This window comes from Pinus tabuliformis, chromosome 2_2, assembly GCF_031772625.1.
Source record: "Pinus tabuliformis cultivar Carrire ecotype Pingquan chromosome 2_2, CPIR1, whole genome shotgun sequence".
In the NCBI taxonomy this organism is placed as follows: domain Eukaryota; kingdom Viridiplantae; phylum Streptophyta; class Pinopsida; order Pinales; family Pinaceae; genus Pinus; species Pinus tabuliformis.
This window is the reverse complement of record NC_142300.1, coordinates 66,892,224-66,901,587: the sequence shown is the minus strand read 5'-3', so window position 1 is coordinate 66,901,587 and position 9,364 is coordinate 66,892,224. Positions and strand designations below refer to the sequence as shown.

Genomic DNA, 9,364 nt, shown 5'->3' with positions numbered 1-9,364 from the left:
TACTCCGCAAGGGTGCATGCCATACAAGATCTGAAATGGACTGTGCCCTGTGCTATGGTTCAGTGAATCATTATAAGGGAATTCTGCCTGAGCAAGCGCACGATCCCATAACCGTGAATTTTCTCCAGTCAGGCTCCATAGCAGGTTCCCCAAACTCCTGTTCACTACTTTAGTTTGCCCATCAGTCTGTGGGTGATATGCGGCGCTGAAATTCAACTGTGTATCCAACTTCTTCCACAGGGTGCGCCAAGAGTGTCCTGTGAATTTCACGTCCCTATCAAAAATAATAGATCTGGGTAGGTCGTGCAATCTGACAGTCTCAGTGAAAAATAGGTGAGCTACGTGAGTGGCATCACTGGTTTTCCTACAAGGGATTAAATGTGCCATTTTCAAAAACTGATCTACCACCACCATCACCGAGTCGAAACCTCACTACGTTCTTGGCAGTCCAAAGACAAAGTCAATTCTAACCAAGTCCCATGGTCTACTTGGAACAGGCAGTGGTGTGTAGAGTCCTGTGTTTTGACTATGTCCTTTTGCCAATTGGCAGACTTTACAATTACTCACATATTTCCGCACATCCATTCGCATTCTTGGCTAGAAATAAAAGTGTCCGAGCTGATCTAAAGTTTTGTCTATGCCGAAATATCCGGCTAGACCTCCACTGTGCTTCTCCCGAATGATATTTTCTCTCATCGAACAATCGGGAATGCATAATTGTCCCCCTTTAAACAATAGCTTCTCTTGTAGATTATAGTCCAACCATGGACTATTGTTTCTCAGCAAAGGATTCTGACAGGTTTCATAAGCCTCTTTGAAATCTGCATCGGTCTAATACAAGTCTTTCAAATGCTCAAAGCCCAGCACTTGTATCGTACTTTCCTACAAGAGAAAGGCTCTTATACTCAACACATCTACCACCTTGTTGGCTTGCCTGCTGATGTGTTTCAACACAAAGGTGAAACTCTGCAAATATTCGACCCACTTGGCATGCTTGTGGTTCATTTTATGTTGTTGCATCACATATTGCAGCACAAAATTATCAGAAAATAAAACAAACTCACTCCCCAGCAGATAGTGTCTCCAATGCTTTAGTGCTTGGACGACAGCATAGAATTCCTTGTCATAGGATGAATACTTCTGCCTGCTCTCGTTCAACTTCTCACTGAAAAATGCAACAGGTTTGTCTTCTTGGCTAAGTACAGCTCCAATGGCTGTACCGCTTGCATCACAGCGAACCTGGAAAAGCTTATTAAAATCTGGCAATCTCAGAATTGGTCTTTCTGTAATCTTCTTCTTCAGGAGTTGAAAGCTTTTCTCTGCTGCCTCGGTCCAACGAAAAGGCTGACTTGCCTTTTTTATAGTGTCCAACATAGGTGCACAGATTTCACTGAAATTTCTTATAAATTTGCAATAAAAACTTGCCAGCCCATGAAAACTACATACCTCAAATAGGCTTTTCAGGGATGGCCAGTTAATGATCGCTGCAATCTTCTCTGGGTCCATCTTCAACTCATTTTCTGCAATTACAAAGCCCAGATAAACCAGTTCTCTTTGTAGAAAAGTACATTTTTTCAGATTTATCAGCAGCTTATTCTGCTGCAATTTTTCTAGCACACTTCGAACATGTCGAAAGTGTTCCTCCTTAGTCTTGCTGAAAATTAATATGTCATCAAGATACACTATTACAAACTTTCCGATGAACTCTTTCAGCGTTTCGTTCATTAGTCGCATAAAGGTACTGGGGGCATTACTTAAACCGAATGGCATGACTAGCCACTCGTACAGCCCTTCATTTGTCTGGAAGGTTGTCTTCCACTCATCTCCTTCCCTTATTCAAATCTGATGATAGCCACTCTTTAGATCAATCTTCGAGAAGTATGCTGCCCCACTCAGGCAGTCCATCATATGGTCCATCCATGGCAGTGAAAATCTGTACCTGATGGTGATCTTATTGATGGCCCTCAAATCTATGCACATTCGCCATTCTCCTCCTTTCTTGGGAGCGAGAACTTTTGGTACTGCGTAAGGGCTCAAACTCTCCCTTATCAGCCCTTTATCTAGCAACTCCTGCACCTGTTTCCTTATTTATTCATTATCTTTGGGGCACATCCGATATGTTGCCTTATTTAGTAGACTTGCTCCAGGTATAAAGTCAATATGATGACTGATACTTCTCTTAGGAGGCAACTTGTTTGGTAAATCGTCCACTACAATATCACTGAATTCCTGCAACATTTTATGAATTTCTGCAGGAAAATCAGACATTTCTATGTGCAACAGAACTGTCTTTGCCCTCCTTACAACAACATATTTCACTTCACTCTCATCAATCTGCTTCAAAAACTATTTTCCACCCATTAGTAATGCTTTCGTCCTACTTGTTTCTGTTGTCTCTTCCTCCTTGGTGGGCACAAGCGTGTGCTTGATCCCATCTTTGAGAAACTTGTAATAGTTTGTCTTTCCATCATGCACTACCTTCCGGTCATACTGCCATGGCCTTCCTAGCAGTATATGACACACGTCCATTGGCATAATATCACAAATACCTTGTCTTTGTACCTGCCAATGTGGAACTCAACTTCACATTGTTCATCAACCAACAGCTGATGGCCTTTCTATAGCCATGACACCTTGTAAGGAGTGGGGTGCTTCAACCACTTCAAACCCAGCTTCTCTACCATCTTAGTGGCGACCAAATTATCCGTACTCCCACTGTCGATAATCAACTTGCAACATTTTCCGTGCGACTTAGAAACTATCCGGAATAATGCTTTCCTTTGAGTTTGTTCAGTTGTTTCTTTAGCTAGTTTCAACAACACTTTATTCAAAACTAAGGCTTCCCCTTTTTCTGGCACATTTTTTGCTTCTTGGGGCGGTGTCTCTACTTCCTCTAGCTGTGCAACAAACGTTCCTCTCTGGCCAGCTTGTTCTGCTTCAGGACATTCAAAATATCTGTTCCCCCATTTGTGGCACATGTAGCATTGATAGTTAGCTCCTCTACTTCAGCCATTCCCTCTTCCTCGCTGATATGACCTGCCACCTCTAGTGTTGTCTCCTTTTTCTGTTGTTCCTAAAACCTTGGAACTGCTGCCCTCTTCACTATTACTGGCAGTTCATCCTCTGCCATAGGACTGTCCTCTTCCCTTGTCAATTCCCCATCCTCTCCTAGCATTTTTTTTTTGGTGATCTTCTCCTCTGCCTTCACGACACTCTGGTAGGCTTCCTCTATATTTTTCAGGGAAAGAATGGTGATTTCATCTAATATTTCCAGTCTCAAACCATTTACATACCTTGCTTTTTTCTCCAGGGTGTCCTCTGTGTAACCAACTCTTAAATTTACCTGGTAGAATTCTTTCGTATATTCTCTCACTGTCATCCCTTTTTGCCTCAAATTCTGCACTTGTCGATGCAGTGCAATTTGGTAATCCTTGGGTAGAAATTTTCCCTTTAGCTTAGTCACCATCCTTGGCCATTTCTTTATTGGTAACTTGTTCATCCTTCTTCTTTCTGCTTGGACATTGTCCCACCACAGGGCTGCGTGTCCTTTCAGCTTTGTTGCAGATAACTTAACTCTTTGATCCTCACTGACCTCTTCACATTCAAAATATTTGTCCAATTCGCTGATCCAATCCAACAGAACTTCTGTGGACAAGCTGCCATTGTAATTTGGGATCTCTGGCTTGGGCTTGCTGCTAGCCAATAGTACTGACCTCAACAATCTCATCTCCAACCCTTCTTCATCCGATCCATCTGTTGTAACTATGGCTTCTTCTTCACTGTCATCTCCTACCTCCTGATCCCTTCTCCTTCCTGCTTCAACTACCTCCAAACGGGCAATAAGGATCCTTATTTCTTCTCTCAATCCTTCATCTACTGCTCTGTGCACACCTCTCCCATTTCCTCGTCTTCCAACTTCCATGTCTATCTTGGTACTTTCAATTTCCTGCTCTGATACCACTTGATGGGTCCAGCCCCCTCTTTACCCTTAACAAACTTTATAAAATGGATATGGATTAATGTAATGATTTCGACAGTGATTAATTATGTGATTAGTTTAATCAATGGGTGATTACAATGATTTTCACATATATTTTGGTTCTGGTCTTTATTTCTTGTACCTGCACCGTTGGATGATGGACATGTGTCCCTTCCTCGGTAAACACACTCCCGCCTTGGTTAATGTTCACAAACCCTATTCACTTGGTCATTTGTGCGTTGTTCTGTGGTGGCTCGAGGGTTTTACTATTTGTCCTCCAGTGCAGTTTCTCTATGTGAATGTGCTGTTACTGTTGTTTTTGTTCGGCCTTGGCCTGGGTACATGCTCGGCTCTACTGGTTGGTAAGTATGCTTGATGTTCTATGCTTATTTTGTTCCTCTGTCTCTACGCTTGACAAACTCTATCACTCTGTGGAAAATGAGCTTGTCGTGGAGGCTTTCAGTTCCTCTGTATACATTCTCAACTGGTTGTTTTGCCTATATGTTAGTGATTGCTTTTTTCCTCGATCTCTTTCATTCAGTTGCTCTCGAAATTTACCAGGTTATGCTACTTTGTTGCATTTGCAGGTTGTGGTCTCGGGGTTTATGGCTACAGCTCCATCCACAATAACGAGGTAAGTCGTTGTTCTATGTTATCATCAACTTCTGCTTTTTACTCTGTTAACTGACTTAGTTGCTCCTCATGAGTAGAGAAATCCTTTGGTGACCGTGACCTCGAAGCTTTGTTTCTTGGTGGTAAGTTCCAAATCCTAGACTTTCTGATGTTTTGTTCCTTCAGTTTTTTTTTTTCCTCCACATAGTTCTTACACTCTGTTCTAGTGAATGATTGCAGGTGGGTTCGCTCTGGAGACCCTGGTTCGCCCTACGACGCGTGCTGGCACGACCCGGTAGGGTCGCTCCTTGATAAATTTGCCTTTTTTTGGTTACTTTTGTTGTTATTGGCTTAAGTGATGGCCTGGTTAGGTTTAGGCGCAGAGTTCTCTGTCCTTACTTTCTCTGTAGTGTTACTGTAGGCCTCAGGCTTGTGTTGTCATAGTTTATAGTTGTGACCGTAGGGTTTACATGTTAGGGCTTTTCAACCCGTTTCCCATTGTGAACTTGTTGAACTTGGACAGCATTAAATTCCATATTGACTGTAATTTATATTTGATAGAGATTGTATTATTTCTTTTTATGAATAAATGAAAAAAGGTTCCATTACTCAGGAAGTACCTGTGTTGATTCGCTCTATTCTCGCTGTCTAGAACTTGTGTGTTATCAAAACTTCCTTTCGCTCATTATGCTTTAATTTGTCTAGGACTCCAATATCTGTCCAGGTTTCTATAGATTCTCCAACCTTGACACTTACAAAGTCTTACTGTCTATAGACCTGTTAAATTTATACAGATAGAAAAGTATGAATGCACTGTAGAATAAAAATAAAAAGGACTTTCTTTTACTGTGTTAGGTAATTTAGAATGAAGCACTGTAAATGGACTGCTATGGGATGTTAGAATGTAAAATTCTGTGTGCTCAGATATTTCTATTATTTTCCTCTTCAAAATCGAACCCTTTTCCATGCATTCTGTTGTCTTTTGAATAATTTTTGAAAAAATAGTTTTTCCTTAATTGTTGTTAGTTACATTTGATGGTTTCGCCAGTTTCTAAAACTGTCTATTTTTCCTATGCTGTGATTTGTAAAAGATAACATAATAAAAAATAAAAAACAGTTAACTACAACAGTTCTTTCAACTCAACCTTTACTCTCCTAAATGCTACATCACTAAGAAATTAAAAAAAAAAAATGAAATTAAAATGTTCACTTGAAGTTTTCTCCTCAGTCCTCACAGAGACCAAATGACCCTCTGTCATGATGATCCCCTTCAGCTAGATGCTCTTGCATCAAGAGGTTTCAAATGATTAGTATTACATGCTCAAGATATAAAACTCACTAGATTCTTGCTTTTCTCATATTTACTTTTCCAATTGGATTCATAAACCTCTTGGAAAATGTCTTTGATCCAACCGAATGCAAATCATATCATGAGTATGTTCGTATACTTTAATAATATTCTATCCAATCAAAGATGATATATGTAATAAACAAGTGACAAATAACAGGGATAATAGTAAAACTCGGTTTAGGATTCACAAAACACGGGCTAGTAAATATACCTTCCATCGTGTTTTTTCAAAATTATTATTCTTTTATGAAGGTAGAGTGGCCACTTCTTCTCATAGGCCATAGTCATTGAAGCCTCAATAAATGAACGTATAGACTACAAATGATTAACCCAAAAAATAAGAGATAAAAGTGAGACAACCTCCTCTTCAAGCACAAAGGTTGTATTTTCTAAAGAACAGAAAAGAATTCCATACCTCATTAGTATTGTACATGGCTAATGCTACTCCTCCGTTACCTTTGAAGTTTTATACCTCTAACTCAGATGTTTCACCATCTTCCTCTAGAACTGTATCAATCAAAAGTAAATTTTCAATTGAATAAAGTGATAAAGAAGTCATTATTTTACATATTCTAACCATAAAAATGGCATAGATGTCGTGGATAAAAGAGAGCAAGGTTCAAACACACAATGTGGTCATCATCACTGAAAAATTCTATGTTCAGTAAGCCATATTTTAAAGCATCTTCAGAACCAAAATTAGGGAAAAACACAAAGAATAACTACGAAGAAACATGAAACCACACTGAAAACTTAGTTTAGCTTGCCAAGGTCCTTGATAATTGTATTTACTGCTTTGTATTGATCACCAAAAGCATGTATTCCAATACATATGGGCTTTGTCCATCCCACCAATAATAGAGTTACAAATTATAAAATAGCTAAGATGATGTACATTATTAACAAAATTACAACAATGGCCAAATTTATTACCTAGAACAAGTATAGGGACGTGGCCCAATTTTATTACCTAGAACAAGTATAGGGATGTTCTTACATAAAATTGGCTCTTTGAACATGATACCTACAAGGAAACACATCTTTCTAAGAATTTTTTTGGCTGCAACATCCTTTTTCTAAAGACATCAATAAAGAATCACAATGATTAACAAGTTTCCAACCATGCAAAACGTTACGGATAGTCCCATTGGGGCCTTCAAACCGAGTTCCTTAACTTGAGCTTCATCTGCAAGATAACATTTATATAGATGTTTTAGAAAGCAAGGTTGTGATTAGCACTTAAATTTCCCCTCGACATATTTTGAAAGGATCAATTTCATATTAAAGGTCAAGCAAAAAACAATAATAAATAAACCTAGTGTATCTACAAACATTGTGTCTACAAACAATCATATAAAAACCAAACTATTAGAAAACAATGTAAATCCTTAATCTAGAGAGGAAAGGAGATATACCACATACAAATATACAAATAGTGAAAAAAATGATTACAAGACACTCAAAAGTAAAAATTATGATTAACACAAAGACTTCTTTTAAGAATAACGCAAACTTATGAAAAAAAGAAAAAAATAGAAAAATTAACATAGATCTAACTAGAAATTGCATCAAGAAGTGCAAAGGAATGATGAAAGGAGGAAAGGGGAAAGTGGAAGGTCATAATCAAGTAAGTCCCAAGTAGCCTTTCATAACCATCTAGCAAAACTTCCTCTCTCCAGTGCTCCACCATTGAAGAGGATTCCATGACGAGTTTGATTCTAGCGGGCGCAAAACCCACAGGAAGGGTTGAAGGGCTTCCCGCTTGCCTTCAGGCCTAGTTCCAGCTATTGCATTTGCATTTGATAAATATACGACTCTCATTTGAACAAGACATAGACGACAGATCGTGGAATTTTCTGTCCAACCACTCCACAATCTTGGCATCCTGAGGCCTCTGTATTTCGTTACTCCCAGAGAGATCAATCGTTGGTATGACTGCTCAGAAGGGATTCCCTTTGGTGCCAAATATATCCATGTGTTGGACGTATTTTGGCTCCAACTCCACAAAATTATTAATGAGAATCCCATCTGCCAACCGCCTCATGAACTCCATTTGCTGCTTGATGTGGGTTCGCACAAAGTATTTCTACCCACACAGAGTAGGATAAAGTAAATAAGCAGAGTTGCACTGCACTGTTAGATTGACAAAGACAAAATTTTAAGTTCACTTTTCTCTGTCTGGTTGACATCTTTAAAGTTAAATGATATCTCAGAGAATAAATGTGATAAATATAAAATGTATCCTAGGATTTTGACTATTCCCAGACACTTAAAATGACAATCAATTGCACTATCCTGCAAACCAGGAAAAAATAAATTTAGCATAAACTAGAGGGAAAAGTTTAATATCTTTAGATTTGGCAGGTTGCATTGACGATTTCCTTCAGTTTTTGACTGACCATATTATTTGTCAGAAACTACACACTAGATGAAAACCAAAAAAATAGCGAATATGTATCATGGCATAACTCATGCAACAATTTTGAGTGGAGAGTTGGCATTAAAAGGGGAATCAGGTGGAGCAACAAGACCAAGATGATGCATGACTCTTATTTGGCACATATTTTTCTCAAAACCATCTGTCATAACATCTTGTTCATTGGAAGGGACTCTCTCTTTCTCTTTCCCTTGATTATGAATTCACTCGAGCTCTTCTCATTTTGTTCTCTTACGAGTACAAATTTTTATTTTAAGCCCCTCACCACCAGGCTTATTGTGTTGAGATGAATTTTTTGGATTAGGTTTTCCAATTGGCTCCACGGAAGATTTCATAATCTTACTCCGAAGCAGCATCTCCTCTTCCAAGGCCTTCTCAAAAGCACCATGATTGGAACCCTTAAAACTTTCCTCAGGTTGTGCAAATGGATCTACCCAAGCATAAATGCAACTCCCATAAAAGCGAGCTAGAACTCCACCCTTAATTTGGTCGTTAAAAATGTAGTTTTGACTTATAGTTCTCTCGTCCACAATCTGTACAGGCCACCACGAAGACAGATCCATTTTGGCCCACAGGAGTCTCCCTCAAGCCAAGCATTTTTGCTTCTGGAACTTGCATGATCCTACATTAATACTTTGATTCCTCTCTGCATCGTTGTCTTTCATGAATGTCTGGTTCTCCATTTACTGTAGCAACCCTTTATCAAATGGTCTCAATGCTCAAAAAGAAACCAAAAGGTTCACTCAAAAACCCTCAAAGAAAACAAAGAAAAAAAAGAAAATCAAGGGTAGTTGAAGAAATACCTTCACAAAGGTACGAACCAATCAAGTTGAGAAGACATGGATCTGATACTCGATTTTGATCTGGAACCTGAATTTTATGCAAAGGAACAAAGGACACTACCCACATATTGTGACAAAGCATGAATGGTAGATGTATAGTAATGCATAGGTAGAGGCGAGGGCATCAATAGAGACTACAAAAG

The 9,364-nt window shown here is 39.0% G+C and overlaps 2 pseudogenes; both read right to left on the bottom strand.

Annotated features, from left to right (window-relative positions):
• Positions 1–5,912: 5,912 nt before the first annotated feature.
• On the bottom strand, positions 5,913–7,763 carry LOC149191483 (isocitrate dehydrogenase [NADP], chloroplastic-like; annotated as a pseudogene).
• Positions 7,764–8,411: 648 nt separating this feature from the next.
• LOC149191482 (uncharacterized) lies at positions 8,412–9,062 on the bottom strand (annotated as a pseudogene).
• Between the last annotated feature and the right edge of the window lie 302 nt (positions 9,063–9,364).